The following is a 19,514-nucleotide window of genomic DNA, read 5'->3' as shown; positions in this document are numbered from 1 at the left end:
TATTAAATATTTAATTTTTTCCTTACTGCATTGCTGAAGAACTGAAACCTAAGATTTTTACTTTTTCTTATACTTGTGTAATGAGATGTAACAATAAAGAACTTGAAACTTTAGTTTCTTACAGAAGCTCCAGTTTGTGTTTCAAAGCAAATTCTCCCCAAAACCTATTTCAAGGGATCCTACCTAGTTAGAGACCTTTTAGAACCAGCAGTATTAGAGGAACAGCAACTTAACACGTCAATGGTTTAACCAGTCGTGGTGGTTGCCGCTTGTTAATATCAGCTGTAACAACACACTGTTTTACGGTTTTATTACTTGTGTTGTTTAAACTGCTGTTTATCTCCTGTTATTATCTCTGTTTTATACACTGGCATTTCTTTTACATGTGGAAGTCAAATTAGCTAAGGTGTATATGTCCAACATTTTAATAAATCAGGAAGACACAAGCACACCTCAAAGTTTACTTTTTCCCAGCAAAAAGACCTATTCCCCATGCTTTTATAGAATTGCTCAATTTAACTTGGACATTTCTAACATTTGAACGTAGTTGAATGTTTTGAAAATCTGAATCAGCAGTGTGCAAGCTGACTTCAGTTTGACCATAAACATGTTAAGAAGATTAAGCGTGAAAATTCATTCTTGAAAGCCTTAAAAATAATAGTTTGACAATATAATCCCAACTGAGGGTACACTTACTAGTTTTCTCCAGGGCTTTCAACCATATCATATCATCCTCTAGTTGTTAGAAGAGATTGATTTGTTGACATCAGAGCTCAGTAGCTGTTATGATTTCATCCATGGCATCTTTGGACAAAACCATACTGACTCAAGATCCACTTACAATATTTTTCCTGAACTTTTCAGGCGTGTTTCACATGATGTTCATGTTAAAAAGCACGTAGCATGACATCATATTGATTGACAACTGCTTCAGAACCCTTTGGGTTAGCAGCTATCATTGTTTCCTACTCGACTCCTACTCCTGTTTCGTTGCATTTTCCCTGGAAGACAGTCAATATTTCTATCTTTCTAAATATCTTTCCAATGTAACATTAAACCAGAAGTGAACTAACACACATTGCCTAACACCTCTGCAACGACAGGAGCTACTGGTTCACAGTAACACTGTAAGAGGGAGTGACAGCGTGTAGGTTTCTATTTACCACTGCTGTTAATGTAAATCAATCATTCCACTTAGGCAGAAATAATAAGAATTTTAACAAAATGATTGACAACAAGGAAGAAAATGTGGTGTACTATTACACTTGAGTCACCTTTAGGCACCCCGTTGAACAAAAGGAAGGTTTTAAAGGAAGAAGCCAGTCTGGTCTAGAAATATTAACCAAACAATTTGTGGTTGTGGTGTTTGGCACAGAATATAAATGGATAAACAAACCTTTTCATAAAACCCTCGTTATAAACCAAACAGGAGAGCAGACATGCCTTAATTTGCCATAAAGAATTCTTTCTCTCACATCTCACCATATGGTCTCATACAATGCAGGAGAGTGCGTCTAAAACTAAACTCAGTGTAAATTTCCTTTGACCAAAAACTATCAGCAGTCACGACGAGTGATCGTGTATGACAGAGACATAAATGTGATCATGTATGTGTCTACAGAAGAGATTTTACTTAAAGAAATAAAAGGCAAACAGAGAGGTAGTAAAGATTTTCTCTTTCTTTGACCCAAATCTGCCCCGCTGAGGTAGATTTCATCTCCAGGAAAGAGAATCCCACAAATCTCTGCCAACAGGCAGACAGACAGACAGACACGGACAGAATTTTCCCATCAATGGGCCGTGACGGCTGAATTTAAAGTATCCCTTTTACAGTAAGGGGAAAATATAAATATTGTTCTTGCTGAAGCCTGTACACTCAACTACTTCAATCGAAGCAAATTTTTAAAGCACTCTGGTGTTTCGGAAATGAACTCATGGGTCCAGGAGTTCGGCAGAGCTATTTGTCAGAGTCCACGGAGAGCTTTTTTGTTGTATTTTGCAGCCTAAATATCTTTCAACATACAATACCCTTCAAATTCACTTGCCAGTTCAGTTGGCAAGTATTAGTAAGTCTAACTTTTACATCTTTGCAAGGACATATGGGGCAGGGAGTGGTTTGGGCCATAAACTTTAGTTATTATAATCTAGAATATGTTCTTTCAGTACACATTTAGTGGCTAGATAGTTCAGTGGTAGACAATAAAAAGAAAAGTCACTGGAAGACACTGGAAATTAAATGCTCCTAATAATTAAATCATGAGAAATTTGATTATGAGCTTTCTTACCAATAGTTAGATCTAAAGAAAGATATCGAGCTCCATCCAGGAGATGGTTAGCTTAGCATAAAGACTGGAAGTAGGTGGAAACAGCTAGCCTGGCACTGTCCAAAAAGTTCCATCAACAAGCACCTTCCAAAAATTGTGGTTTATGTTCTCACCTATTTCTTGGCTGGGTGCAGTGACTTCCTAGAGTCTCTCAATGTGCAAGTTATAAATGTCAAGACTCCAGGAAGTCAGTGTGTAATATATAACTTGTTAATTAGTGAGCCTTTAGAGGTGCTGATAAGTGGATTTTTTTTTACCTTTGACATGTACCAACTAGCTGTTTCCCCTTCCTCTAGCCTTTATGCTAAGCTACGCTAACTAGCTGCTGGCAGTAGCGTCATATTTAGCATACAGACATGAGAGTGATACCCGTTTTCTCACATAACTCTTAGCAAGAAAACAAACAAGTGTATTTCAGAAAATGTTGAATTATTCCTTTAACTACTGTGTCACTTTGTACTTCCTAAATGACTAACTAGTATCAGTACAAAACATTATGGCATTCCTGTTAAATGTAAGTATTCAAAAATATGACTGCAGTATGATTTATGGACGTGTCTTGTGGGGCTAATGCTGTGTTTGTATCAGACTCAGGAAAATCCACTCACGTCAGAAGTAATTATTGGACATTGGACATGTGGGAATTGCTTGCAAGTGTGAAATTGACTGATGCTGGCAATCCAAAGTAATAAAAATCTAATTTACTGGTTACATTCCCACTAACACAGTCGACTGGACTTGTAAATTTACTATGAAAATCATTGCAGCTCACTTCAACATATCACAACAAATGATGTTACAGTCTTGAATGTGGAGAATTTATATGTGACGGCCTCCAAGCTGCAGCAGAGAAACCGCAAGTGAAATAAAATTAAATGATCATAGCACAGCGAGCATTATTTAATTTAACTAAGGTGTCTAAAATACTCTTAGAGACCTTTACAGTTGAGTATCACCAGCAGCTTTCCATTTCTCCATCCACCCCTTTCACACTCCCCCCCCCTCTCGCCATCCTTCTCCCCAGCGTCATTTGTCAGTGTGACAAATATAACTTTTAGCTAAATGTGTCCTGTTGTCCCCAGACTGCACCAGTCATGAAAAAGTCATTGCTAACAGCCAGACATACTGATCCAGCTCCTCAGGAGTTGTGGTAGATGCATTAATCTCCCCTGGCTGCCTCCCCCTCTTCCTCACCCCTGTGGCGAGGGAGTAAGAGGGAGATGGAGGGGGGGCGCGTAAACACGAGGAGGGATAAGAGAGGTGGATGGATGGGACTAAAAGGTTGGTGGGACCGAGGGAGATTGAAGGAGGGCAAAGTTCGCCGAATGGGGGACGGATGCTGGAAAGAAGTTGTAGAAGAAAAAACTGGCAAAGGAGGAGGAAGACTGATAGTTATTGAGTGAGAAAGAAGGCTGAGAGAGGAGGAGAGTAAAGCAGACATGTGGGATTGGATGTAAACTAAAGCGGGTTGGCACACTGGGGGGTGTACTTGAGGGGACCTGAGGGACAACCTTGCAATGCAGCCTTACAAGCATCCACAACCCCTGATGCTTCCAGCAGCTGCTCCAGCGGAGCACTCTGCACGTCTGGCTTCTGGGAAACACATTTTCTTTCCTCCAATTGTGGGGTCTGTGTCTTTCTCTGTGTCTCTCTCCCATCATGGGTAAAACATATCAAAGCAGCGTGCTGGTAGATCAGGAAAACATTGGCCCACTGGGGTCACTTTAAGAAGTGATTTTTGCTTTTCTTTTTTTTTTTAACCGTTCTCCTAATTTTCCTATATTGTCTCGAGCACTCACTTTGTCATCCAAAGCTGCTGTTCATGTTGACTGTGAGGCTTATTAAAAGAAAGTGTTAACGGAGGAGGAGTTGTCACGGTACAAGAGCAGCGGATGATGTTCTCATTGTGAATGAATGTGTGAGTAATCATCTGTATTCATGTTGAGTCTTTCAAATTGGAGCTTCAGTGTTCCTCTGCAATTTGTCCAGTTTTCCTATCACACACCTGCCATCAGCTGAGTTACATCTCTTTTAAAGCAGGTGCTTATATGTGTGATACAGCTTGACTGATGTGGCTTATTTTCAAATCCTGCCATAGCGTTTTCCTTGGAGAATTTTTTTTCTGCATCATATTTTAGATCAGTGCTTCCCAACCTTTTTGATAAAATCAGTGTACCTGTGACACAAGCTTTGAGCAGTTCGACCAAAGAATGATTTTTCCCATTTTGATTCTTTAATTCGAAGGATTTTTAGAGGCTGAAAAGGTGGAAGTATTGAGTGTTACACAAGAAAAAAAGCAAAAATTTGAAGTTTTGCAGTTAAACTTATGAAATTAAATATATTTGCATATTCATAGATTCTGGGATTTTTTGTAGAAAAACCATATTAGACACAAATTACTATGCAAAGTATAGTGTTTTATATACATCTTAAAACATGTATGGAGGGAACCTTTAAGAAAATAATAAAGAAAAGTAAATTTAAATAACAGTCAAATAAAAGGAAAAATAAAAAGGATACGATAAGGCATGTTAGTTTTGAAAACACAGAACTTTATGATTGCATTTGTATTTAATGTGACAATATAGTGTTAACGATGATGACACAAATTATACAGACCGTTGATAAAAACACTCATGGACATTTCTGTATGCTGTATATAGTGTATATCACAAAGATCTATTCTCAGAAAAATAAAAGCCCAGAGTGTATGAAGGCTCACTGAGGTCCAGTTAAGAAAGAACAATGAATATAAAAGTGCCTTGGATAAAAGGGGAAATACTAAACTAAACCAAACAAAGCTGCAAAAACATCACTACCAGTAAGTCTTACCTCAAGAGGAAAAGAAAGGAAAAACACAAAAAGTCATTCTTAAAGGAGCAATCATTAATCGGTCTATAGCACCTTTTCCACCCCTAGTGTCAGTCCACACTGTTCGCAACCTAAATTGTGGCATATTTAGTGTAGTAGAGTTCACATGTAGGCTCTTCTACAATACACACACAACTGGAATACAATGCATGTGGATCACAAATGGACTGCTGTGGCCAGAAAGTGCCGTAAAACAGCCATGGCGAAGATTAAGCCAGGATTCCTTGAACATTAATATTACTGAGTACGAGGGTCTGAGCCATGATGCTTTGACTGCACATGGAAGAATGTACTGTTTCTGTGACTCAACAAGACTGGAAAAGAGCTAGGGAAAAACATATTGCACAAGTGGACCAGAACCAACAAAGGGGTCATAATTATGTTAAACCTGCAGTGCGGAACCTTTACATAAAAATGAATGTCTGTTACATTCAAGCCCTCATTCAAGTTCACACAATGCTGATTAAGTCTTTCACCACCAGATAAATCTCTCTGCATTTCACAGTATATGGAGTTTTTAAATCTCATGTCGGGGGCGACATTCCCGTGCTGGCCGTTTGGCCGTTAATTGTGCGGCTCCAAATGGATCAAATTCTGATAATGAAACGAATCATTTCGCTGGGGTTGTGTGACGTTCAAAACAATTTATCCACCATTTTACAGCCGCAACAGTATGTACTGGGCATTGGGCATACTGGGACAAATCCCGGTTGGCCGTCAAAAAATACATTTTTGAGCCAGTGAACCATCAACACATATCCGTTTTTACCAGCCCTCTCTGTGTGCCTGTCATTCAAGGTGTGCATGAGAATGTGTTGCATGCCTGTGTCAGACTACATTCAGACTAAATCAGGCTCTCAGCACATCGCTGCAGGGTTGAGTGGAGGTGTCGGGGGGTGTTCAGGTGTTTATTTGTGCTCTAGAACGTAACTGCTGTGAAACAATCTGAAAATACCATTTCATTGATCTGATTCACTGGCTTCCTTGTTACCATTGCTCCCCCTCCTCATTCACTCTCTAGCTCGCTTGACCACAGCTGCTGTCTCTCGGGAAGCCGAAAGAAGTGTAACTTTACTTTTAACATTATCAAATGAAGAGAAATTTCCTCCCCTTGTCCTAGTAACGTCTTTGTACTCAGGCAATCACATCTGAACACCTCCCTTTAGTCTCACTGCCAGAAGGGGGAGACAAAAGTCCCGCATTCCAGCTTTAATATAATAGGCTATTTATTAATTCATACATTTCAAATTTGACAAAATAGTGATAAGAAATTAAATAATCAAATGAAAAATAGAAATATCTTTCCCTAAATTTAATTCATGAAATAAATCAGTATCCACTGAAATAGATAAATATCTGTTTATTCTCCATATATATGTGTGTGTGTGTATATATAGTCCTGAAAGAGGCCTCTTTTATTTATTCCAGGTTGACACTGGATCAACAATTATGATTAGTTGCTCTGTCACTCAGCAGAGATCCAGAAAAAAGTTACCGATGCGCCCTGCTGGTTTGCTGGTTAAGATGCATTGCCATATAATCATAACGTCTGTGGTTCAACTCCCCTCATTTCCAATCATCAAGTAACTGTTGCATATCTAATAAAGGCTTAAAATTGAAAAAAAAAAAATATTTACAAAGGTGTTGAGTTAGTATCATAGACTGTATGTCATCACTGGTCTTGTCTGATCAGTCAGAAACTGTTTACAATGGAAGAACAGCGAGTCTTGAGTCAGAAACAAGCACATGTCTATTGCACATCTTCTAAGATTGAGATTACCAAGAACAAAATTAATTGCATGGCACAAATTTAGTTTAATTAGGATGCACTTTAACTTCAGTTTCTTCTTGCTTTGTACCACAGTTCAGCCTGTCTCTGACATCCCTGACTAAACCAAAGTTACCCACAGTATGTCTAGAGTACCTTATACTCCATCACACTTGCATGTATCTTGGCTGGATTTTATAGCTGCCCCATAGCTTAAAAGTCAAGTGCAAATGCCATAATGGACTGACTGCTTAAGTCACTTTGGGAGGTGGTTTTGCCTCCATTTGTGCAAGTTATTTATGTTATTGTTTATGAATAGTTGTTAGCTTCCTAGCTAAGCTATGAGTGTTCTAACTAAGGTGCACAAGGTAGTCGAGATCTGGATTTCCAACTTTTACAAAACCCCTTCATGTACAGAAGGTATAACTCCCTCTATGATTGTGGGGCCTTCTCTGATTTGCATTTAACTTGGGAAGACCAAGGCAGTGGAAACAGATTTATGATCTGGCTAAAGGAGACATACAGTATATGTGGTTAAGTATATACGAAAGTGTATTAAATGGCATCTGGTTTTGAGACATTTGAAGTGTAAATGGGGTCACAGTTTTTCAGATTTTCTGATGGATGTTTGGAAGGAGACTACGCACAAGATGACAATGCAACATTAGAATAAGGAAGCAATGAAAACGCCTCATTGGATGAGAACAAAGTGACGGTGTTGTAACTGTGGGTGGAGTTAACGGGGAAGCAGCGCAGTGAGTGAATGAAACTGTTGACATGCCAAACACAGAACACAATAATTGGGGAGTAACTTATTGGACATATCCAACTTTCCGTCAATGGGGGAAATAGGTTTTGAAGAGTGGTGAGTAATAGAGGTGCACCACTGTGGGGAAAGTGGATCAGTAAAAAATATGAGAATCTTTCCTCCAAAGCTTTTGCCATGAACTTCAATTAAGCCACACTGGCACTGTTAACAACAACATGTCATTAAACTGCTACCTCAGAGATTATTGTTCTTTCAAAAATCTCCAAATATTACAACATATAGAGCTACCTCTAAATGTTAGGGTAAGTAACTAACAAGCATTTTCTTAACAAAGCCATGGATACTGTCATACCTTTGGCTCATCAACAGGAGATATGACTCATAATTCATCCACAGTACTAATAGCTAATGACTAGTCATGCCATAATGCAAAAGATACATTGAATTAAAGTTTTCCCTGAATTGTAGCCTCATAGTTGAGCACTGAGACCAATTTAGAGGTAGGATTACATGTCAGAAGCTGTGACTTTGCAACCTTCATGACCAGTGGTGCTGCCAGACAACCTGACAACAGCAGCGGTCAAGCTGCTTCATGATTTCCCTGTCAGCAAGGTGAGTCAGGCCGTGACTAACCAGCGAGACTAAACCACTATCGAGCGTCTACATCTATGGCATGAGGGCCAGCGGGCATGATGTGTAGCACAGGAGTAATTCTATCTATTCCCCTCTATTCTCAGCTCTCCAAGAAGTATAAGCCACTCTTTTCTGTCTCAGAGATGGAGGGTGGGGTAGTTTTGCTCCTTTGCTGGATCTTGACACGAACCTGGAAGCCTTGGAGCCACAGGGGCCAAATGTCTGCAAGCTACCCAGTCCTCGAGGCACCCAGACTCGGAAGTGAGTGCCAAGAGGTTGCCTCGTCTGGGCCGGGTGTCTCCCTCGGACTTGGACTGACAATCTTAGAGATGAAGGGTGGAGGGGCTAAATATGGATATTTAGAAGGAGCATATACTGTAATTTCATGTAAATTATGTCCCAAAACTTGCCATGTGAAGACAGATGTGATGTACTTACAATTTTCTACCGAAATCATCAAAACATTGCGGATATTGATCCACTGGCATCAAGCTTGATGTTGAATGACAAAACCTCATGTAGAAATGTGGAAAAAGCTCCTTGTGGTGTTAACAGCAGCCTGTCGTCAGGGAGACTGGAGAGCCGGCCACTGACTTTTCGTTCTTTTTTCATGAGGAGACAACAGCTTCCCTTCGACTGCAATTCAGCTCAAAGGTGAAAAAATACACTTGTAGCCATTGTACTGCAAAATGCAAAGCATACCATTCTTAGAGGACATTTAAAAATAGCAAGAATGAAAACTTTCAAGCAGACACTTGGTCTATGTTAGAGTTTACTGGTTCACTCTCAGGTCTGACCACAAAACAGCAGAGAAGACTGTTTCAGTCCCCTAATGAGTCATGTCACTGATGTACATGCTCACAGAGTTTCACACTGTGTTCACTCTGGCTTTAAAGCTGATCAAATGAATGTAATGTCTGTAATGTTTGTGAGAGAGAGAAGTTGCTCATAGCGACAAATCCACAGAGAATTATTAGTAGCTTTATAGTTTCCCTTAGCTCTAGAGTATTGTTTTGGTTCTACAGCCCACAACTTTACTGTTTTGGTTTAGTTTTGCTGCTCTCATCACCCTTGTTCCCAGCTTCAGCTCTTTTCAGCTTAGAAAAAAACCCAATAAACCCACTGTACGCTACTTACTTACTTACTAGACCCTTAAGAGCAAGATACAGACGGATGACAAATTTCACATCAATCAAATTTCAACATCCAATCGTGTTCTGTGGTATGTATAAGAACACTGAGCAGGCCCAGTTGATTCTGATTTTGTATCAAGATGACAAGAGGAAAATATCTAGGTGACTTTGAAAGAGGGTTGATTGTTGGGGCACGGAGGGCAGCAGCTTCAGTCACAAAGACTGTTCAACTGACTGGTGTTTCAATAAGAACATTGACTAATTTAGATCTATGTGAAAGACATCATAAAATACCACGGGAGATTTTGGTATGCAGCACTCTACATCACCATCATCAAAACACCAAATGAGGGAATAAGAATGTTGTTCCATCCCTCCAGTAGAGTTTCATAGACTTGTAGAATCTATGCCAAGGTGCACTGAAGCAGTTCTGGTTGCACATGGTGGCCCAACATCTTACTAAAACACTTTATGATGGTTTTTCCTTTAATTTGTCTTCCGTCTGTATTTCCCTCTGGAGTTGGTGGAGACCAAAACAGTGCTAAAAGGAGAGTGAATACTGCACTTACTGTACATTCATCAAGTAAACACAATTTCAAAGTGAATACTTAAGTTGTTTTATGTCTGCTGGATGTGTAATAGGCAATTGTTTGCTTTACCATGTCAATTTTATAATACAATATATGTCAGTTGTTTCTTTCTCTGTAGTTTTGGGAGCAAAAACAGCCTTTTCATTCCCTCTCCATGCTAATGTGACTGTCTCACAGGATAATGAGCAACATATTCTACATTCAATAGTCCTCATGTTTTATTTTGGCAGTTTAGGGACCTTGTACTGCTTTTAGAAACAGCTGTCTGTGATGTAACCTAAATTCCTAGGTCTGATCTGTTGATTGATGATGTTTTCTCATTACTATTGGTGACTTGACTACAAAGAAAGAAAAGACAAGGAGAAATCTATTTTAGAAAAGGCAGAGACACATCTCTATGTGCATGGTAGAGCAATCAGCTTTGCTTATTTGGAAATAAACCTGCACTCTTGCTGTCACCATGATGTGGTACCTACAGATACTGTGTACACCACTGGGTGGTAGAAAGGCATTCTGGGAATGTTTGGAACATTAAATATTCATGAAATCAGTTTGGGAAAGTGGGTACAGGAAAAAGATAATTACAACTCTTTATTTCAAAGTAATTACTGAAATGAGTTGCAATACATATTACAAATTGCTTAAGAGCTTAAGATGTTTTTTTCTTTTAAATATAAAACTTGTCATTTCCTGTACAGGAAATTGGGCACTTTTCAATCAAAGCACAGAAGTTTGTACTTTAATCCTGTGTTGGTGTGTTTGTTTGTTGTATCTGCCAACCACATGACAGCAAGCTGCGAGAGCTAGGCCAACCACCCAGACATGATGCGGAATTAAGCAGCTTAACCACACTCAGCCAGCCAATCAGAAAGAGACTAATGTGACTACATGGACCTGGGTATTTAGCTGTCACAGGGCCGTCAGCAGGAGATGGAGAGGCGACCGCGCTGTGGTGCCGCAGTCTGTGATTACACTTCGCCGCCAGAGGAAAATCAAAGCACTGATTACACTCTGCAGCTCTCTGTGGGCCTGGCCTCACAAACTCAGTGGTCAGAGTTGACTGACACTCAAATGGCAATGGAGAGAATTTACAGTTTCTGCCTCTTTATGTAAAGCAGCCCTCACAAACTGATGATCAGGGATTCTGTTTCACTGTGGGAATCCCTCGAAGGTTTGATGCTGCAGTGCGGTTAGCTCCCATTGTTTGTTTATACTCTACAGTATACAGTATGTATATATATACAAATCTACTGTCAACCATACAAGACTTTAAGAGATTCTAAAAGCTCTTCACACTCATCTCTGTTTCTGCATCGATGGAAACACTCATTACAGTGTTGCTCAGTGTGGGATTAGTCTTAAAACCACATGGTGGTCAGAAGTGGCAGACGCTCAAACATTAATGGAGAGAGAGGGAGACGCTCTCTTTTCCAGGGTGGTTTTGTTGTCACTTATTTTCTTTTTTTTTTCATCTTAAGCCACTTCAGTTGTTCTTCTGTCTCACTCCTCTGGTAAAACTTAAAACATTCAGCAAACATGGCATCTATAATCACTTTTAAACATTTAAGGGCAGTGAAATGTAAAGCATTTCATACATGTAAATTCTTTAAAGCAAGACTAAAACCATTGTTTGTTGCCATCAAAACTCTTTATATACTGTATTCAGTACTTGTTGAAGAGCAGAGGTAGAAATTAGGTACATGTACAAACACATTTTTGACACAGAATCTTTAAACTGAACTTGCTGTACTGAATCACCATTGTCTCTGACCGTATCAGTAGCTTTTAGCAGCAGAGCTCCTCACTGGTGGTTGTCGGCTCAGCCATGATACACAGTGTGTTACTTCCTTGTTAAAAGCTTATTAAATAAAGGCAAAACCCACATAAAAAGAAATCATAATGTGATTACTATCCCAAATAAGTGTGTGCTGAGCTTTTAACCTTTAAAACAGTGCTGAATAGGCCTGGTGTTGCACTCACCTGAACACAGCAGTTTAAAGTAGCAACAAACTGGACAAACTACTGAATTGGAGGCAGTCAGAATCAGGGCTGAATGACAAGGCAGGAATGGTAATGTGATCACTTACTGTTGTTACTTACAATTCAAATCAGCGAATCGGTTTGCAATTTACACCTCTAGTAAATGATTGAAAAATCAGCAGCTTAAAGTTAAAGGAAGTGTCTCTGGGAATAACATGTTTTAGAGACGGAAGAGTGCTCCAATGCTTGAATATTCCCTGACCAAGGTTTAGATGGTAATTTGATTAGCAAACATGCAAGTGTAAAACTTAAATAATGATGGTGTTTAAACTAGAATTTGACATGGGACCTTCTAAGAGGAAGGTGGACCCTCAAAAATCTGAGTCTAGTTTAAGGCGTGTATCTCTCCGTTTATATTTAGCTTTAATGGTGCATATTGCCAAATACATTTTTAATTTAATTGACACAAACTAGTTGACACACAGTAAAGCTGGAGTTTTAGGGCCCATGGAAATCTACTTTATTTGATTGTTTTTCTTTCTTTTTTCCTTTCTAATTTATTTGATAAACTAATGATAAAAAAAACCCATATTGGTTTCTCATACTGGCATATGTTCATAGCATTCCTGTTTTAAACAACTCTGCTTCCCAACTCACTCTGCTTTTACCGACCGTCCCTCAGACTTAATCCCTCTTGACCCATCCACAGCTGGCAAACAGTCTGTCGCCAACGACCTTTAACCCCTCACCCAACATGGCTGCCATCTCTAACAATTATCGGCAATTGGTCAGTTATTTTCTTAGGCCACTGAAATTACCATGCCGTCAAAGTAAGCAGGTGATAAAATGTAAACGCTTCCATTTGCAGATCAGAGCGCAAAGAGGTGTGCACCCTCGAACATATGGGTAAACAGTCTTGCACGTGCACTCACACACACACATACAAGGACTTAAACTTTCTTTGCATTAGTCCTAACAAATCCTCCACATTATAACTCAACTTTTTTGTCAAAGAAACTTTAAATTGCATACAAATATCATGAATATTTATGGAAATGCATTTCACCGCACTTGATAGTTAAATACAGTAAAAGTAGCAGAGGTTTTTAACATGTGAACTTCCCCTGTACTGAAGCTCTGCAGCTGACTGCAGCCCAATTAAATCCCTATACACACTTTCCATCATCAGTTCCAGATTTATGACCCTTTCCAAACAATACAGATCCCCCAATACACGAATGATTTAGTGCTGCTATGAAAGTATGATTCCTGTGAATGAGGGAAAAAGTGAGATGGACAGAATGGAAGAAACTATAATAGAGACGTTAATGGTGGGTATTCGGTGACTTACGTTTGACAGCGGTGATTATGTGTAGTGGTAAAACAACAGCACTTACAGGAAGCTGCTGACTCACATCCAGGGCTGGATCGCAGGATCAACTGAGATTGATGTCAGGCATCAGCGGTGAGGTCTTTGCCACGACACTAACACTGCCAGGGTTAGGAGTTTGATGCAGTGTGAGGTTGAGTGGGTATAGCAAGACGCTAGCACACTATGGGTTTATCTTACATTCTTAATGTCATCTGACTTCAGTCATTATGCTGCTAAGGCATATTGATATTAGAGTGGAAAAACAAGGCTCTAGTGCTGCACGTTTTGCGTTGGTTGGTGCACCGATTCACTGCTCTGGAACTCCCAGTGGTGCTGTAAACCAGTGGTTCTCAACCTTTTTTGAGTACTGGACCCCCTGCATATTTTGACCCCACGCCCCCTAATTATAGGGGAAACCTACATTGCTTTATTGTAGTACAACTGCTTAAAACAGTATATGTATGAGCAACATGTAAGACAACACCAAATTTGAAATTGAAACAAATATCATAGCTTACAGAGAAATGTAACAAAACAGTATATTTATGCGCTCTTCAAGATCAAAGGTAAACATGAATATGAGATTTCAATGAATATCATATAATTAAGTCTATTAGTTTTGTGTGTCTGTAGTAGTCTCTACCAAAGTCTGGGGATTTCTAAATCTACGGTAGTTGCTTGAATGGCGGTGAGAACGGCCGCTAACAAACCTACGCCCCTTACATTCTGTCAAGGACACACCTTACCGGAAATGATGCTCTTCCCTCATTCTCCTATGTAGTGAACTGCATGTCACCACCCCAGTATGAAGGGCCACCCTAAAGACTTTAGATTGGTTTTGCAATGCAGGTTTTTTTTCAAACTCTCTAATTGTTTCCAACCAGTTTTAGCAACGAAACCTGGGAGATTATCTCTCTGAGCGAAGCGTTTAGACCTGTGACTTTAGTCTGTAGAGGCAGAGGAGAAAGAGTGTGTGTGTGTTCCAAGCAAAGCATCCTCGCCTCTGTGTATATGTCATGTGGGTGTGGTGTGGTGAAGGGTTCTTAATCCAAGCATCTGCACTTTTGGTGTGTGTGTGGGTGTGTGTGGTAAGGGATGCTGTGTGTGTAGTCATCAATGAGACACTTGGCACTTGTCTGCCACTCATGAGCTTCTGTAACCTGGGTTGAATAGTGGCAACAGTTGTAATGATACTTCTCTCCAGTTGAAGTCGGTGTCATTGTTTGGTCTTTATGTGTGTCATAGCTGAGAAAGTGACCTCACATAAATAGGTAGGCTCGAATTGCTGCAACTGAAAGAGAGCATCATTTGCGAACTCAGGGTACTCCTCCACGCAGCACCAAAACTGTGCCAGTGATGTCTCCGAAAACTTCAGCCTGAAGCCACAGTCTGAAGAGATGTTGATGAGGCTTTCATGGAGTCACTCTGGTGCTGTATTAATGCTGTTGGGCATGAAAGGCCTGCATATCCAGTCATGTCTAGCACACATGGAAGTAGGATTGGAACTCAGTTGACAGCTTTGCCAGGTGCATTTTTATAGTTTTCAGATTGTTCCGTTTCTTGTTCTGCTTCATGTTTCTGTCAGCTATCCAAGTATTAAGCTGAGGGAAATTACTGACATCCCCCGATTCACCATCAGATGTCAATTTTCCTCATGAATATCTGAAGAACTGTTTTGTCATTACCTTGCAAGCTTGTGTTTAACTCATTGAAATGGCTAAAAATATCGGCGAAGTAAGTCAGGTGTGCCAACCAGGTGTGGTCCTGAAGTTTAGCAGCCAGAGGATGTGCATGCTCTGGGATAAAATTGTGCACCTGCTCTCTCAATTCGAATAGTATCTGTTGCGCTTTCTCCTTCAAGAGCCAACGTACGTCAGTATATAGCAGCAGCTGGTGGTGGTCACTGACCATTTCATCACACAGCTTGTGGAACAGTCTTGCTTTGAGAGGTTATGATTTAATGAAGTTAATTACTTTCACCACGTCAGTCAAAACGTCGTCCAGTTCTGTGCTCATGCGTTTGGAAGGCAACACTTCTCTGTGAATGATGCAGTGCATGCATCGTTGATGGATGTCGGGGTTTACCTGCCTCATGTGAGAGACTAGTCCATGGTGCCGACCTGTCATGGATGCGCCATACTGCTACTGCTACAGTGAAAAACAGTTCTTCTTCTTTGTGTTTGTTTGTTTGTAGCTACACTTCAAATGCCGTATGCTGAACCTTGCAAGTCAATTTGGTTTCCCCAACATGTTCCTGCAAATGTTTCACAATAAAAGCCTTGTTAAGACATTAATGGTTTCTGTCCACTGAAATGCTAGAGGGCTTTTAATTAGAATCCCATACAGGAAGTGTTGAATTTGTATTACCAGCATAACACAGTAACTTAACAGGGTTAAAGGGAGCAGATCAAAATGAGGCTTTGTACCAAAATATGACCAATTATACTTATCAGACAGAAGGAATTAGAAATAAAGGCCTGTTACCTTCTGCAGTTGAGGTAAATAAAGACCCTGGTCACTATTTGAGGAAATACAGTATGTATGTATTATATTTATTATTTCACAGACTCCTTGCAATTACACCATGGACCACTAAGGGTCTGTGGACCCCCGGTTGAGAAACAATGCTGGAAATGGTGCCACTCTTATCGATTACATGGTGGACTTAAGCTACTTGTAAAAACCTACAAACGACAATGCTAATGTTGCTCGCAGAAGACCGTTATGTTTCAGAAACTCAAAAAGTGCATGTTGATATCTTTTCTGTTTGGCCCTGATATGAATAAAATAGTCTATTGTACAGTCCTGCAAGTTCAGAAACACAAGCAATAAGTTTATTGGCATCTTTCAGTTCAAGTAGTGGTCAACAGAGACAAAGGTCAGCCCAGCTCTGGTCAGATTTCAGCAAATGTGAACTTTCACTGCTTTTCTGCGTAAACCCATCGCAACTCACCACATACACAGTAATGCACAATACACAATAATGAGGAGGTGTGCACAAAAGCTGTTCTTCCACAATAATATATAATAATATGAGTACTGTCTTTAGACTTTAAGACAAAAGAAAGGTAAAAGTGGATTTTAGTTCAAAAAATGATTTCTGTTTAGCAGAGTTGCTGTTTACCTCTTCGGTGCTTGTGGATGCTTTATAGATATCAGTTATCTGTATCATCAGGCATGATGTTGTGTTAGGGCAAACACTTCAACTAAATGAGAGATAGGTGTTGTAGGAACATGACCAGTTGAAGTGAAGGAGGGGCGGCTTAAAAATACACATCTTGTCTGATAACAAAATATCATGTACTGCAGTTGTAACTTCAATACAACAACTTTGTACTTTCAAAATTTTGAAATAATGATTCAGCAGGATTCTGGAAACGCACACTCAACAGTAGCGATGCCAGTGGTTTATTTACTTATTTTCTTGTGTGCGTGTGTATGTGTGAGAGAAAGCGTAGCCTCAGACTGGTCTGTGTTTATGTTGGGATGGAACTCCTCGTGGCGCCATTTTTGCTATTTACGCAACAACCTGCATTCCGTCATGTTTGTGTTTTTTGCTGACAAGGCACGGTGACTGACGCACAGGAAAAACAGGTCTATGTGCCTCCGCTCTACTTATTTTCCTCAGTGTCTTCTTTAGGCACCAAACATGTTCGACGGACTCTTAAAAGCAGAGCCAGGGAGTCATTTTTCCATGAAGGACCAGTGGATCCAGTCAGAGTGACGTCACCATCACAGTTCTTACCTTCTTCAGTCAGCCTCTGCAAACACGGTTGTTTTCTGAATGATTGATAGATCCATGATGTAAGCAGCAGCTCTTACATTTGCTTGGATGGAGTTGAGGATTATCTGCCAAGATGGTGTCATCTATTTGCAAAGCTCATTCCTAATACAGACTGGATGCTCTAATGCTGCACAAAACCCCCCGATTTTCATTTTCCATAAGTCTGCTCTCACAACATAATGATCAGGTGAGCAGAATGACATTTTAGCGATAATTTGAGGCCACATTAGTGCTTATTTGCCGTGTTTTTCTTCCATCTCCTCATAAAGAGTTAATCTGTAGGTTTCCAAAACTTTCAACATCAGTCCGAGCAAGTATAAGTCAGGGAAGAAAACACATAGTCCACCATTCATTTAGCCTCCGTTGCCATGACGATGTTACAGTCCAGTGGATGCGCGTGCATGTCTGCGCCCGGTGTCGCTGACTCACGGCCGGGGCCGCGGTCCATGAGCCAGGCGCCAATCAAATGCAACTTGTGTGCCACTGAAACCGCTGAGTCCATGCCACCCTGGCCTTTCTCTGTAGCTGTCACTACTTGGCTAGGGAAAAAAATAAGAAAAAGAAAAGGAGAAAAAAAAGAAAAGAAAGAAATCGCTCACTCTCCCTGGCAAGTGACAGGTCTCAGACATTTGGCAAAGAAACCCAAAAGGTTGAAAAAGAAAAAAAAGAATTCTCCCCAAAAAAGCAAAAAAAAAAAGGGCAGATTTTTCATTGCTGTTCTTGTCAATAAATCAGCGCTCTGACAAGTTTAGAGATTTTTTTGTTGTTGACCATGCTTGCCTCCCTCTCTTGCCTGAGAACAAATGAGAGGCAATGAAAAGAAAAAAGAATGAGTCTAAATAAGGTCTGAAGGCAGAGGAAATCAGAACGGAGGAATAACACAGCAGTCGGCTTTCTCCGGCCCTCACAAATCAAACCACATAAAATTGTCCCCGAGCTTACAGGAGGAGATGTTTGACATGAGGGCTCTCCACCCAAACACACACACACACACACACACTCATGCACATATACTTGCATGCAGGCACACACACAGATGCAGAGATTGCAAGCATGTCTCGCCTCAATAGCAGTAGAGTCAAACAAATTGCTAAGGTCTGTGCAAACAAGAACAATGTGTGGTAGGATTTGCTCAGCCACTCTCTCTCTCTCTCTGTCTCTCTCTCTCTCTCTCACACACACACAGTCCCTCCTTCTCCTTCTTGAGTTACCTTTATGTATCCAAAACAGAATAAACCAGCCAACAGAACATACAAGGTTTGTATTAATGCTAAACATGGAATATTACGTGTCATGTCATTTCTTTTTTTTTGACATTTCCAAATCAAGTAAATCTTGTGACCAGTCACGGAGCAAAGTGTTTCATCAAGCTTTATTTAGATGTGTCACATTTAAACCTGCAGAGAAGTGCTGGTCTACCCTGATTACCAAAAATAAACAGTGGGGAAGAAAAAGTCTGACTCATTCATCATTGCATCATATCGACTGGTGTTTGATGTGCTGAGGTTTGCGGATGTAAGTGAGAATGTCAGGGATTTTCCTCTGCATTGCTGCATTACTCAGCATTTATAGATCCATCCTTGTAATTTTCTATTAAGATGAACAGTTTACATGTTAATAAAATGGAAAAATCCATGTGGCATGCATAATTAATAACTACGTAGCATGTGTTATAAATTACATTACATATCTTGAGAAAGAACCTGCTTAGCGGCGCAGAAATCGTATAATAACGAGCTTGTAGTCAAAGTTTTATGATTTTATGTCTCTCCTCTGGATTTCTGTATTTTGCATTCAGTTTCTAGGAAAATGTATTTGTTTCACCTACATTAGCTTATTACTGCGCTACCCCTGCAAACTTTACTACATGTTGTTTGGAAAGCTGTTGACCTGACACTGATTAGAATAGATCACATATACCAAAATCTGAGTGGTCAATCATAGACAAAGAAATTGTTGAAGTTGTCAGTGTGTTTGGAGGACGATGAAACCATTTACATATAAGAATTATAAATAACACTTTTGAGCTGTAGTTGTCAGGCAATGGTAGGTTGCAGCTGTGATGACAGTTTGAGAAAATATGTTATGCACTGTTCTTCATTTGTGCGTGCTTTCTTTTCAGAGAGCTTCCACAGACTGATACGGATTGACCTGTTTGACCTGTGACCCTTTAAAAGGAAGCAATGCCAACTTGTGACCCTTCGCCACGTCTACCAGTTGGGAGCAGTTCAGTAAGTGACTTTTTTTTCCTTCTCTGATGAAAAGCAAAGATCCCCTCCAGATATGTTTT

General features: G+C 40.0%; 1 long non-coding RNA gene across 1 annotated transcript in view; it reads left to right on the top strand.

Moving 5' to 3' along the window:
• The window catches only part of LOC121886748, a 197,227-nt gene that overhangs the window by 117,510 nt on the left and 60,203 nt on the right, over nt 1–19,514 (top strand). Inside the window, exon 5 of the long non-coding RNA XR_006092832.1 lies at nt 19,347–19,455. This is a non-coding gene — a long non-coding RNA (uncharacterized LOC121886748). The remainder of the gene's footprint in view (nt 1–19,346; nt 19,456–19,514) is intronic.

The sequence above is a fragment of the Thunnus maccoyii genome, chromosome 20 (genome assembly GCF_910596095.1).
Source record: "Thunnus maccoyii chromosome 20, fThuMac1.1, whole genome shotgun sequence".
Taxonomy (NCBI): domain Eukaryota; kingdom Metazoa; phylum Chordata; class Actinopteri; order Scombriformes; family Scombridae; genus Thunnus; species Thunnus maccoyii.
This window is presented reverse-complemented; position numbering and strand designations above follow the sequence as displayed.